At 45.7% G+C, this 11,458-nt stretch overlaps 1 long non-coding RNA gene across 1 annotated transcript; it reads left to right on the top strand.

Moving 5' to 3' along the window:
- The first annotated feature begins 2,349 nt into the window (after positions 1 to 2,349).
- LOC123381971 lies at positions 2,350 to 10,859 on the top strand. Its single transcript, XR_006589659.1, has 3 exons — positions 2,350 to 3,351; positions 3,773 to 3,796; positions 4,971 to 10,859. It is a non-coding gene; the product is annotated as an uncharacterized LOC123381971 (long non-coding RNA).
- The last annotated feature ends 599 nt before the right edge of the window (positions 10,860 to 11,458 follow it).

Below are 11,458 nucleotides of genomic sequence, written 5' to 3' on the forward strand. Positions count from 1 at the left end.
TTTAGGCCTCAGGAATCCTCTTGTGCAGCTGCAGCAGTGCTTTGGAAATACGTGGTGATGTCCACATTCCATGCTGAGTGTTCATGAACCGTTTCTGGTCCCGGTGTGTGTGCCATTATCAGTCTTTCGATATGGATCCCCATGGGGAAAGGGCCTTAGGTTTATAGTTTTAGATTTAGCGGGTAGAGTTAGAGCGTTAGGATGAGGGTTTTAGGGTTAGGGTTAGAGGGTTCGGGTAAGGTTAGGGTTAGTTCAGGTTATGTTTACATTTACGGTTAGTTAGAGGTAGGGCTAGGGTTAGGGGAAGGGTAGGGGCAGGATTTAGCATTAGGGTTATGGTTAGGGTTAGGTGTTAGGTTTAGGTGGTGGGATTTTGTTTAGTGATAGGGTTAGGAGTTGGGCAAGGAGTAGGTCATACTTGCACCCCCACTTTGAGTGGGAATGTGTTCATGCGTGGACACCGCCCTCCATGTTCGAGGGATTGTGTTCTTGCTATCGCCCCAGTCTCTCTGCCCTGCAGATTGTTCTTCCCTCGCCCCATTCCAGCTTTGCTCTGGAGTATTTCACACCGTCACCCCACCCTCTCTCGGTATGGTAGGATTTCACGTACCACCCAATCCTTTTTGGTGCATGGGTTGTGTTCACACATGCGACCCCCACACCCTCTGCATGAGATGGTGTCACTCATGAGCCTCACCGCTCCTTAGTTTGGGATTACTGATGCCAGAGTTAAATCTGATACTGATGCCAGTATTAAATCATGAATATCTATTTTTTACTTTCACAACTGAAGAAGTAGGCATTTCTTAAGGTAAGGTTTATGGTTAGGATTAATATTAGGTGTTAGTTAAGGTTTAGGGAATGGTGCAATCCTACTTGGTGTGGGATGGCTTCACGAATGTGTCCCATCTGCTCCCCTTTATCCACAATCCCCTTTATCCAGCAGTGATGTTCCTTTTAATTCAGATGTTTAATTCAGATGTTTTAATTCAGATGTTTTAATTCACCTGGATGTCTCTGGGTTAAGCATCCCACTTCGTCTTGGTTCATGGGCTCTCGGTTTCTGGTTTTGAGCCCTGGGTAGCTTCTGTGCTGATGGCTCTGAATCTGGAGCCTGCTTCAGATACTATCTGTCTCTCTCTCTCTCTGCCCATGCCCACTTGTGTTCTTTGTGTCTTTCAAAAATTAATGTACCTAAAATCATTTTCAATCCAATATTTCCTGGATGGCTCTTTACACTTTCATTGCTGAAGAAGCAGGCGTCTGTCTCGTTCATTGTTCTTTTGTTATCTTTGGCATAGCTGACAACATATACGACATTTCCCCAGACAGCATCGGGGATGCGCAGCATTTCTTCTACCAGCTGGACACCTCTCATCCACTGTAACACTGCATTCCTCTAGCGCATCCCACATGCTCTCGGAAACTGGACTGTAACTGTGGATGGTAGCACTGTCCCATAGTCTTCTGATGGTATTTCAGGAGGGTCTTCATTCGCATCTTTGGTTACCTGAGTGTCTCCTGACATCTCTTATGTTTCCACTAGGCCGCTGCTATGATGCTGAACAGGGAACCCGAAGCACACAGGGATTCAGCGGCAGACCAACTACCGCTTGGCTCCCACAAATGTTCACCTTGGAACTCTTTATGGACGATGAGAAAACACCCACCACCACCGTTTCAGAACCCTGCACCAAATGTGGAGACAACAACCACCCACCCCCAAAAGGAAACTCTAGCAGGGTACATGTATCGAACCTAAGGTGTTGGTCATGTATTTTGGACCAATAAGTGAAGTTGTACTTTTGACTGGTAAGTGTGCATCTAAATCCCTCAGAGGGGATATTCTCTGAGGTCACCCCAACCTAAATTGTTGGCCCCTGGGGAGATGTGTTGTCCCTATTGGTTGTATTGATGTTGTCTCTGTAGGCCAGTGAATTAAAGCTCCATAGGGTCTTGTCCTGTTCTTGCCTCTTCACGGGAAAGTCCATTTCACCGATTGAAAAAGATAGCAAGGGAGTAGTGTTGCCACTATTAAATCTGACGTTTCATGAATGGGTCTTTTCACTTTCATGGCTGAAGAAGCAGCACCTTTTATGATGAGGGTTAGGGTTTGGATTACCCTGAGGATTAGGGTAAGGGTTAAGTCATGCTTGCACCCCCGTTTTGGCAAGGGAGGAAGGTCACACCTGACCCCCGCCACCCTCCTTGTGGAAGGGTGTTCAGGCATGCAGCCTGCCTCCCCTCCACAAGGCAGTAGTGATGCCACTACTTAATGTGTTGTTTCATGAATGGCTCTTTTCCCTTTCACAGCTGAGGAAGCAGGCATTTCTTAAGGTAAGTGTTATGGTTAGGATTGCCGTTCATGGTTAGGGTAAGGGATAGGCCATGCCTGCACCCTCCCTTGGAGTGGGAGGGCGTTCACACATGAGCCACACACCCCCTCATCTCGGGAGGGTGTTCACCAGTAGGAACCAGTCCCCTTCAGTGGGGGGGATGTTGATGTATGCGCCTGCACCCATCTCGTGTGTGAGGGTGTTCATGCATGGACACCACGACCCTTGGCGAGGGAGGGCATTTGTCCATGCACCATGCCCTCCTTGGCTCAGGAGGTGTTCACGCATGAGCACAGTGCCCCCTTGGCTTGGGAAGGTGTTCAGGTATGTGCATGAACCTGCCCCCCAGCGTGGGAGGGGGTGTGCCCTCCCCCCTCAGGCCCTGGAGGGGGTCACCTGTGCCCAGCACCACTAGTCAGCAAGGGAGTAGTGATGCCACTATTAAATCTGACGTTTCATGGACGGCTGTTTTCACTTTCACAGCTGAAGAAGCATGCATCTCTTAAGGTCAGGGGTAGGGTTAGCATTACAGTTAGGGGTTAAGATAAGGGCTAGGTCATGCTTGCTCTCCCCCCTCAGCACAGGAAGATTTCACACATTACCCCACTATCCTGAGCAAGGGAGAGTGTTCACCCTTTCACCCCAACCCCTGAGAGTGGTAAAATATTGAAGCACGTGCTCCACTCCACTTCCACTGGGGAGGGCTTTCACACATGTGTAGATCCCCCTTTCGGGACAGATTGTTCACATATGTGCATGACCACCTGTCGGGTCGGGAGGGTGTTCACTCATGGGCACACCCCACCTCTGCATGAGAGATGGTTCATGCATGTGTCTTGCTCACCTCAGCAGGGAGGGTTTTTACGCATGTGCACAGCCCCACCTTGGTGTGGGAGGAGGTCACCCATGCAGAGCGCCACCCTTCAATGAGGGAATAGTGATGCCACTATTAAATGTGACGTTTCATGAATGGTTATTTTCAATTTCACAGCTGAAGTAGCAGACAACTCTTAAGGTAAGGGTTTGGGTTAGCATTACCATTAACGGTTAGGGTAAGGGTTAGGTCATGCTTCCACACCCACCCCCTCATCTCTAGAGTGTATTCACGCAATAGCACCGCCCCTCAGTGTGGGAGAATATTCATGCATGTGTCCCGCCCCCTTCAGCATGGGAGGGTGTTCACACATGCGCCCCAAACTCTTCAGCTTGGAAGTGCGTTCACACATTCTCACATTTGCACCACCCATCCCAATGTGAGGGAGGGTGTTGACACATGTGCCCTGTCTCCCTTGGCATGGGAGGTGGTTCACACATGCTCCTCAACCCCTCGGTGAGGGAGGGTGTCACCCATGAACAGTGCCACCCCTCGGAGAGGAGTGTCTGTGTTGCCACTATTAAATGTGACCTTTCATCAATGATTCTTTTCACTTTCACAGCTGAAGAAGCATGCATCACTTAAGGTAAGGATTAGGGTTAGCATTACATTTAGGCTTTAGGGTAAGGGTTAGGTCATGCTTGCTCCCCCTCTCTGCACAAGAGGTGTTTCACTAATACTCCCTGCCCCCCTTGGCACAGATGGGCACAGCCCTCTGTCCGTGTAGAAGGGTGTTCTCACGCACAACCCTCCTTGGTGACGGAGGGCGTTTGTGCATGCACCCTGACCCATTAGTGTGGGAGTTTGTTATCGAGTGTGTAAGGCCCCCCCTCCTGGCGGAAGGGCATTCACCTATGTGCACCATCCCCCCACTCTGGCATGGGAAGGTGTTGACCTATGTGACGTGACACGTCAGTATGGGAGAATATTCACGCATCTGCCCCGCCCCCCTCTGCCTGGGAGGGTGTTCATGCATGAGCACAGCCACCAGTCAGTGAGGGACGGTATTCATGCATGCACACAACAACCCCTCCATGAAGGAGGGCATTCACATATGCGCCATGCATCCCTCAACATGGGAATGGTTCAAGCATGTGCCCCATACCCATTTTGGCACGGGAGGGTGTTGACCTATGCACCTCACCCCCTCAGCGCTGCAGGGTGTTCATAGATGTGCACAGCCCCCGTTGTGGCGAAATGTGTTCACATTTCTGAACAACCCCGGCTAGGGGAGGGATGCCATTCGCACGTGGGCCCCGCCCCATACCACTGGGTGCTCTTCACACATGTGCACAGCTCTCCCTACTGGCGGAAGAGTGTTCACACATGCACAAAACTCCTGCTCCAAGAGGTAGGGCGTTTCCACATGAGCACAATCCCCATCAGTGAGGGAGGACATGCATGCATGCTCCTTACCCACTACCACAGGAGGCTGTACAGGCATGCGCACAGCCCCCCCTACTGGTGTATGTTCACGCATGCACACAGCTCCCCTCAATGAGGGAAGGCATTTGCACATGCGCCCCTCTCCCCTGGACAAGAAAGGGTGTTCAGGCATGCACAGAACCACCACCTCAGCCAGGGAGGTCGTTGGTGCATGTGCCCTGCCCCACGTAGCACAGGAGGTGGTTCAGGCTTCCGCCTGGCCCCCTGTCAGCATGTGAGTCGGTCACCCATGCACAGCGCCACCCCTCAGGGAGGAAGTACTGATGTCACTATTGAATGTGATGTTTCATGAATGGTTCTTTTCACTTTCACAGCTGAAGAAACACAGCTGAAGAAACGCGGCCAGGGAGGGCATTGACGTATGCTCCCCGTTTCCCTCGCCAGGATGGTGTTCACGTATGTGCAAAGCACCCCCCTCCTTGCCGAAGGGGGTTCAGGCATGCCCACAACCCCCGCTCTGTGAGGCAGACCATTTGTACAGGCACACAACCCTCCCTCAGCAAGGGACAGCGTTCATGCTTGGCCCCACTCACCTCGGTGGGAAGGGTGTTCACACATGCACATAACCCCCCTCAGCATTGGAGGGCGTTCAAAAATGTGCCCCACCCCACTTGACGCCAGAGGTGGTTCAGGATTCTGCCTTGCCCCTGGTTGGTGTGTGAGATGGTCACCCATGCACAGTGCCACCTTTTAGGGAGAGAGTAGTGATGTCACTATTAAATGTGATATTTCACGAATGGTGCTTTCACTTTCACAGCTGAAGAAACACACATCTCTTAAGGTAAGTGTTAGGGTTGGCACTGACATAAGGGGTAGGGTAAGGCTTAGGTAGTACTTCCTCCACCCTGGGTATGAAAGGTTTTCAAGCATTAGCGTTCCCCCCCCCCCTTTGGACAGGAGGGGGTTAACACATGCACCCTCCCACATTAAGGGAGGGAGTCACCATTGCGCCACTGTCTCTGCAATGGAGGGGTGTCACTCATGTTCTTTCCCATAACTTGGCATGGGAGGGGATCATGCATGTGCCTCTTCTGCACCCCTTCATCGGCAATGTAGCCTTGATGTTCCTCTTAGGCCAGACGTATTTTGCACTGCCTCGGCTGCTCAGTGGATTAAGTGTCCCACTTCAGTTCAGGTCATAGTCTCACGGTTTGTGGTTTCGAACCCTGGCTTCATCTCTGTGCTGATGACTCTGAACATGGATCCTACTTCAAATACTGTGTCTCACTCTCTGTCTGCCCCTTCCCCACGTGTGTTCTGTCTGTCTCTCTCTCTCTCTCTCAAAAAACAGTGAAGCTAAAAACATTTTAAAGCAGCTCCATCAATCTACTTGTCTTCTTGCCCTATTCCCACCTCTTCACGGGAAGGTCCATTTCACCGATTGGAAGAGACAGTAAAACGCTCGTGTGGCCATTCAAATGAGTCACTATTTAGGAAACAAGTGATTATGCTACTTTTGCATGGTCGGGATACCATGGCCATTTCATGAATGTCCCTAGGCAGGCGAGGCCTCTAAAACTAGAAATGCTAGAGGTGATTTTACTGGTAAGCAGGTGGGGTTTGTGTTCGCTGAGTTCCTTTTACTTCGTTTCATCTTTCCTTGATTGCCTATCTGTGTTGGGTCAACAATTGGTTTGATATTGACTTTACAGTTAGGTTATTTTTATCTCATGGTTAACTATCCATGGTTATCCGCTCTGATAGAGCTTAAGCAAGTACAAATATTTCTTGTTGCACATACTAGCATTATTGTTTCCTGTGCACCTGCAGCTGTTTCTCCCGACCCACGGGGAGCAATCACTTCCCATCTAGCACCACCTGCTTTGTCTTCCTATGCCTAGCAGTGCACGTGCCGTGCCTGCAGAACTTCCCTTGTTTCTCTGTCAGCTGAGTCTGAATGGGCTTCCTCTCCCACTCGTCCCTACTTCTCATCTCTTTAATGGATGACACACATCGCTGAAGGTCACAGTGAAGTCTCAAACTTCAGTATGTAGATTGATTACGTGGCACCATTTTACAGTCTCACTTGATTACCTACTTTCTTTAAAAATTACTTCCTTCCTCCTCCCACCGTCTGGGCCGCTGCTCACCAGTGTCTGTGTTGGTAGGTCCTCATCTTCTTCCTGCCCCCCATCTGCTTTCCATCCGCCCTTACTCTGGGGTGATCTCAGCCAGCCTCAGGCTTGTATATGCCAGCAGCTGGGGCCTCTAAGTCTTTATGCACTGCCCACAGCTGTTCATGTCTCCAGACACCTGACTCCAGCTGTGCACCACACAGGTGCTACCCTCCCCAGACTCTGCTACCTCCCTGTAGGCCTCTCTATTCCCCTCCCCTTTTTTACTAGGCTGCTGCCACACTGGCCCATCCCTGTTCCCTGAGCTTGTCAGGCACATACTCCTGCTTCAGGTCTTTGCACTCACTTTGCCTCTCTCTGTCGGGGATATACTTCCGCGTGCCAACAAGACATACTCCCTCATTTCCGTCATAACCTTGCTCTGACATCACCTGCTCAGTGGAGTCTCTGCTAGCTCTCTATGTAAAACTGAAAACTGTTCCTTCTCCGACCTGAACACCCCATATCCCTTTCCTGCATTCTTTTTCTTCCTGGCCCTTGGCACCATCTGTTTTTCTTTCTTGCTTGCTGGATGTCGCCTACTGCAGTCCCTGCCAGATTGTCGGCTCCATGGGGTCCAAAGACCAAACTAGCTTTGTTTAGGGCTGGTTCCTTAGGGCCCTCGAACAGTGCCCAACTCCTTCAAAGGCCCACACACCATTTGCTGAGCAAGTAAATATTAGGATTTCTTATTATTTTGCTGGGTCCGCCATCACAATGTACCACAGACTGGGTGGCTTAAGCAACAGAAATTGATTTATTTATTTTCTCACACTTCAGATCAAGGTGTGGCCAGGGTGGGTGTCCTCTCTCCATGACTGGTGGATGGCCTCCTTCCCACTGTCTTCACGTGGTCTTCCTTCTGTGTGTGTAGTTGCCCACTCTCTTCCTATAGGACACCGGTTATCAGACTAGAGTCCCTCCCCACAAATGAGCTCATTCGACCTCCACTTTACCTTTCAAGATCTGGTATCCAAGTACAGTCCCATGGGTAGTTAGGACTTCAATGTATGGATTTTGGGGGCAAATCCATTCCATAACAGGTTTCTGTCTGTTGTACCTAGTCACTAACTACATGGGTTTTTTTTTTTCTCTATGCCCTTGTGCCCGTTATTTGCTCACACAGTGCTAACCCCAGTTTGCCCTTAGCCCAAGTTATAACTCTATTTATTTGTATAGACTTGCATCTTCCCTCTACCTCTATACTCCAAGTTCCTGGCTGGCACTGGAATTACATCTTTAGCACGGACATCATAACCTCCACGTGAGGTAAGTATGATTATTTTCATTTTTAAAATCAACAATCTGAAGCTCAAAAGAGAGTAGGTCATGTTTCTGAGATCACAGTACTAGTAAGTGCTGTCCTTTGGATAACTTTGTTCTCATGGGCTCCAAAGCCCACTTTCTTTCATCTACCACATGTCTCCAAGATGAACGCGGAAAAGTCATACTTCAGCCTGGTATAATATAAGCAATGGTACGTGTAATGCTGGTGTAACAATTCAGGAAATGGGGTTAAGTTTAGTATCTAAGTAATTATACCCACAGGTTGAATTTCAATGTCACATCCTTTTATTTTTTACTGCTGCAATTTCTGTTATCCTTAATGATTATATAAACGTATTCTTCCCTTTGCAAAATTTAGCCAGTAAGAATACTGAGTTTGTTTCCTTTGTAACAGGTCTGAATTATACAATGAATTCATGATGTCAAGATAACAGCTGTTATTTTTTCCTACAATATAGAGGAAAAGGTCATTGCCTTTGTTGTAAGAGTTTACCATGTGTTCTTGGTAACATGACTTAGCTGTATTGGTGAAAACCCGTCGTAGATTTTGAAAGTCAGTTATTTATAGTTAAGAGAGTATCGTTCTTTCTTTGGGTGCAGCTGATTGTTTGAAATAGAACTTAGGATTTTTCTGCATAGATTGTCTATTTCAGAATGAGCTTTGTTTTAAAAAGTATGTTATATTTGCATTCATGCAAGTTGTACCATCATTAAATTGACAGGAAAGCAGCTGTTGATAGTTGTCATTTGGACATGTAGATGGAAATCCTAAGGGTCATGGTGTGACTCCTTACACGTGTTGAGCTCTGGTTTCATTTGGCATTTCCAAACCATTGCCATGACCTTATGAATGTTGATCAAGTGGCCATATAATGGTTGTTTTAAATTGGTATCAGTGGTGTAGAGATGATTCTTAAGTTGTGTATGAGGAAGCTGTTGGTTTTCTGCTTCTATGTCTGTGTAGCTCCTAAAAATAGAAGACTAGCGCATCTTATCAAAATTTATTTTGTTCAAAGTCAATGCACCTTGTGAATGAGCTAAAGGCTTAGATAATAGTCAATACTTTTGGAGTCTGATATTAATTTGCAAATTTAAAATAGGTCTATGGGCATCTGTGTGGCTCAGTTGGTTAAGCATCTGACTTTGGCACAGGTCATGATCTCACTGCTCATGACTTTGAGCTCCATGTTGGGCTCTGTGCTGGCAGCTGGGAGCCTGGAGCCTGATTGCGATTCTGTGTTCCCTCTCTCTGCCCCTCCCTGGCTCATGCTCTTTCTCTCTCTCTCAAATATAAACTTAAACATAGAAAATAGGTCTAGAATAAATCTGTAGACCATAACATATTTATAGTGACTGCTGATTGAAACAAAGAAATAGCCTGAAATTCCAAAAATACATTACTGTTGTTTCCCTAGGCTCCCATTAAATTCCAGGTTGACCATTAAGCTGAATACAAGCAGTAATCTTTTAGTAACTTGGAAGAGATAAGCATACTATCATAGCTAGTAAGGTTTGGTATATGTCGTTTTGGTAGACCTATTTTTTTTAATGATGAAAAAATTGATTTGAGGTCTCTTTTATTTGGGTATTCAGGATTAAGAAAAGTTACCCAAGGCAAATGAATTAAGACCATTTTAGAACTGACCTGGACTTAAACAGCCAGAGACTGGAGTCATGATAAAGATAGTTTGAACATGCCATTTCATCAAATAAAAAAAAAACAACTCCTGAATGACAATCATCATGTTGGAGGAGAGTTTCTGGTGTTCTCTCCACAAATGGTGCATGATTTTCAGTCAAGGATACAGCCTCACTGACTGTACTTTTACTGACATGATGGTTCAGATACCAACAATGTTGTCTGTTGGGATTGTCTTTTACAAAACTGATATCCTTTCAGTTTTCAGCTTAATTAATATACCAAGGAGAAAAAAATGTTTCCCTCTTTCTGAAAAATAATCCCATTTGTATTTAGAGTTATCATTAAACATAGTATTTTAAAAATGGTTAATAAATTGGAAGTCAATATAAATTTGCTTGTGAAGTTATCTAATGGAAAACTGTTCCCAAAGCAGTTATTTTATGTTTTATAGGAAAATTAATCTTTTATGTCCTTACTGCATTTATGTTATATCCTATTCACTTTTGTTTCATGCTATTTGTGTGTGTGTGTGTGTGTGTGTGTGTCTGTGTGTGTGTGTGTGTGTGTGTCTGTATGTGTGTGTCTGTGTGTTTGCAACTAAGTGAAATGTGCAATATTTGGTCATTTAAAAAGATTCACTAATTTAGGCAAAGTCAGCCATAAACAAATGCAATACATTATGTCCAAAGTAGTCAAGCAGATTTTGCATCATGAGTAAAAGTTGCTTTATCTCAAATGAATTTTCTCTTCTCTTTTCTTTTTAACAAGCCAAGTCAAAGGTGAATATGTTCTTTCTGCTCACCTTGAGGCAGGGCAAGAACAGATTTGTGTCAGAGCACATTGCCTGTATTTATGAGAAACTAGGGAAATTAAGAAAGCCAGTTAGGTACAAACCTTAGTGGGGACTCATGACTGACTCAGCTTTTCAACAATATTCTGTTGGGATGTCTTTTATTTACTGGGTTAGTTGTTTTTTTTTTTTTAATTTTAGTTAATTTATTTTTTAAATTTACATCCAAGTTAGTTAGCATAATGTGGAACAATGATCTCAGTAGTAGATTACTTAATGCCCCTTACCCATTTAGCACATCAGCCCTCCCATAATCCCTCCAGTAACCCTCTGTTTGTTCTCCACATTTAAGAGTTTTTTAATGTTTTTGTCCCCCTCCATGATTTTATATTATTTTGCTTCCCATCCCTTATATTCGTCTGTTTTGTATCTAAAGTCCTCATATGAGTAAGGTCCTATAATATTTGTCTTTCTCTGACTGAATTCGCTTAGCATAATACCCTCTAGTTCCATCCATGCAGTTTAAATGGCAACATTTTATTCTTTTGGATTGCTAAGTAATACTCTATTGTGTATGTGTGTGTGTGTGTGTGTGTGTATATATATATGTGTATATATATATATATATATATATATATATATATATATATATATATGGACACCACATCTTCTTTATCCATTCATCCATCGATGGATACTTGGGCTTTTTCCATACTTTAGCTGTTGTTGATAGTGCTGCTATAACTTTGGAGTTCACTTTTCCCTTCAAAATAGCATATCTGTATCATTTGGATAAATACCTAGTAGTGAAACTGCTGGGTTGTAGGGTAGTCCTCTTTTTCATTTTGTGAGGAACCTACCTACTGGTTTCCAGAGTGACTGTACCAGTTTGCATTCCCGCCAGCAGTGCAAGGTTTCCTCTTTCTCCACTTCCTTGCCAACATCTGTTGCCTGAGTTGTTAATGTTAG

This window comes from Felis catus, chromosome E1 (assembly GCF_018350175.1).
Source record: "Felis catus isolate Fca126 chromosome E1, F.catus_Fca126_mat1.0, whole genome shotgun sequence".
In the NCBI taxonomy this organism is placed as follows: Eukaryota; Metazoa; Chordata; class Mammalia; order Carnivora; family Felidae; genus Felis; species Felis catus.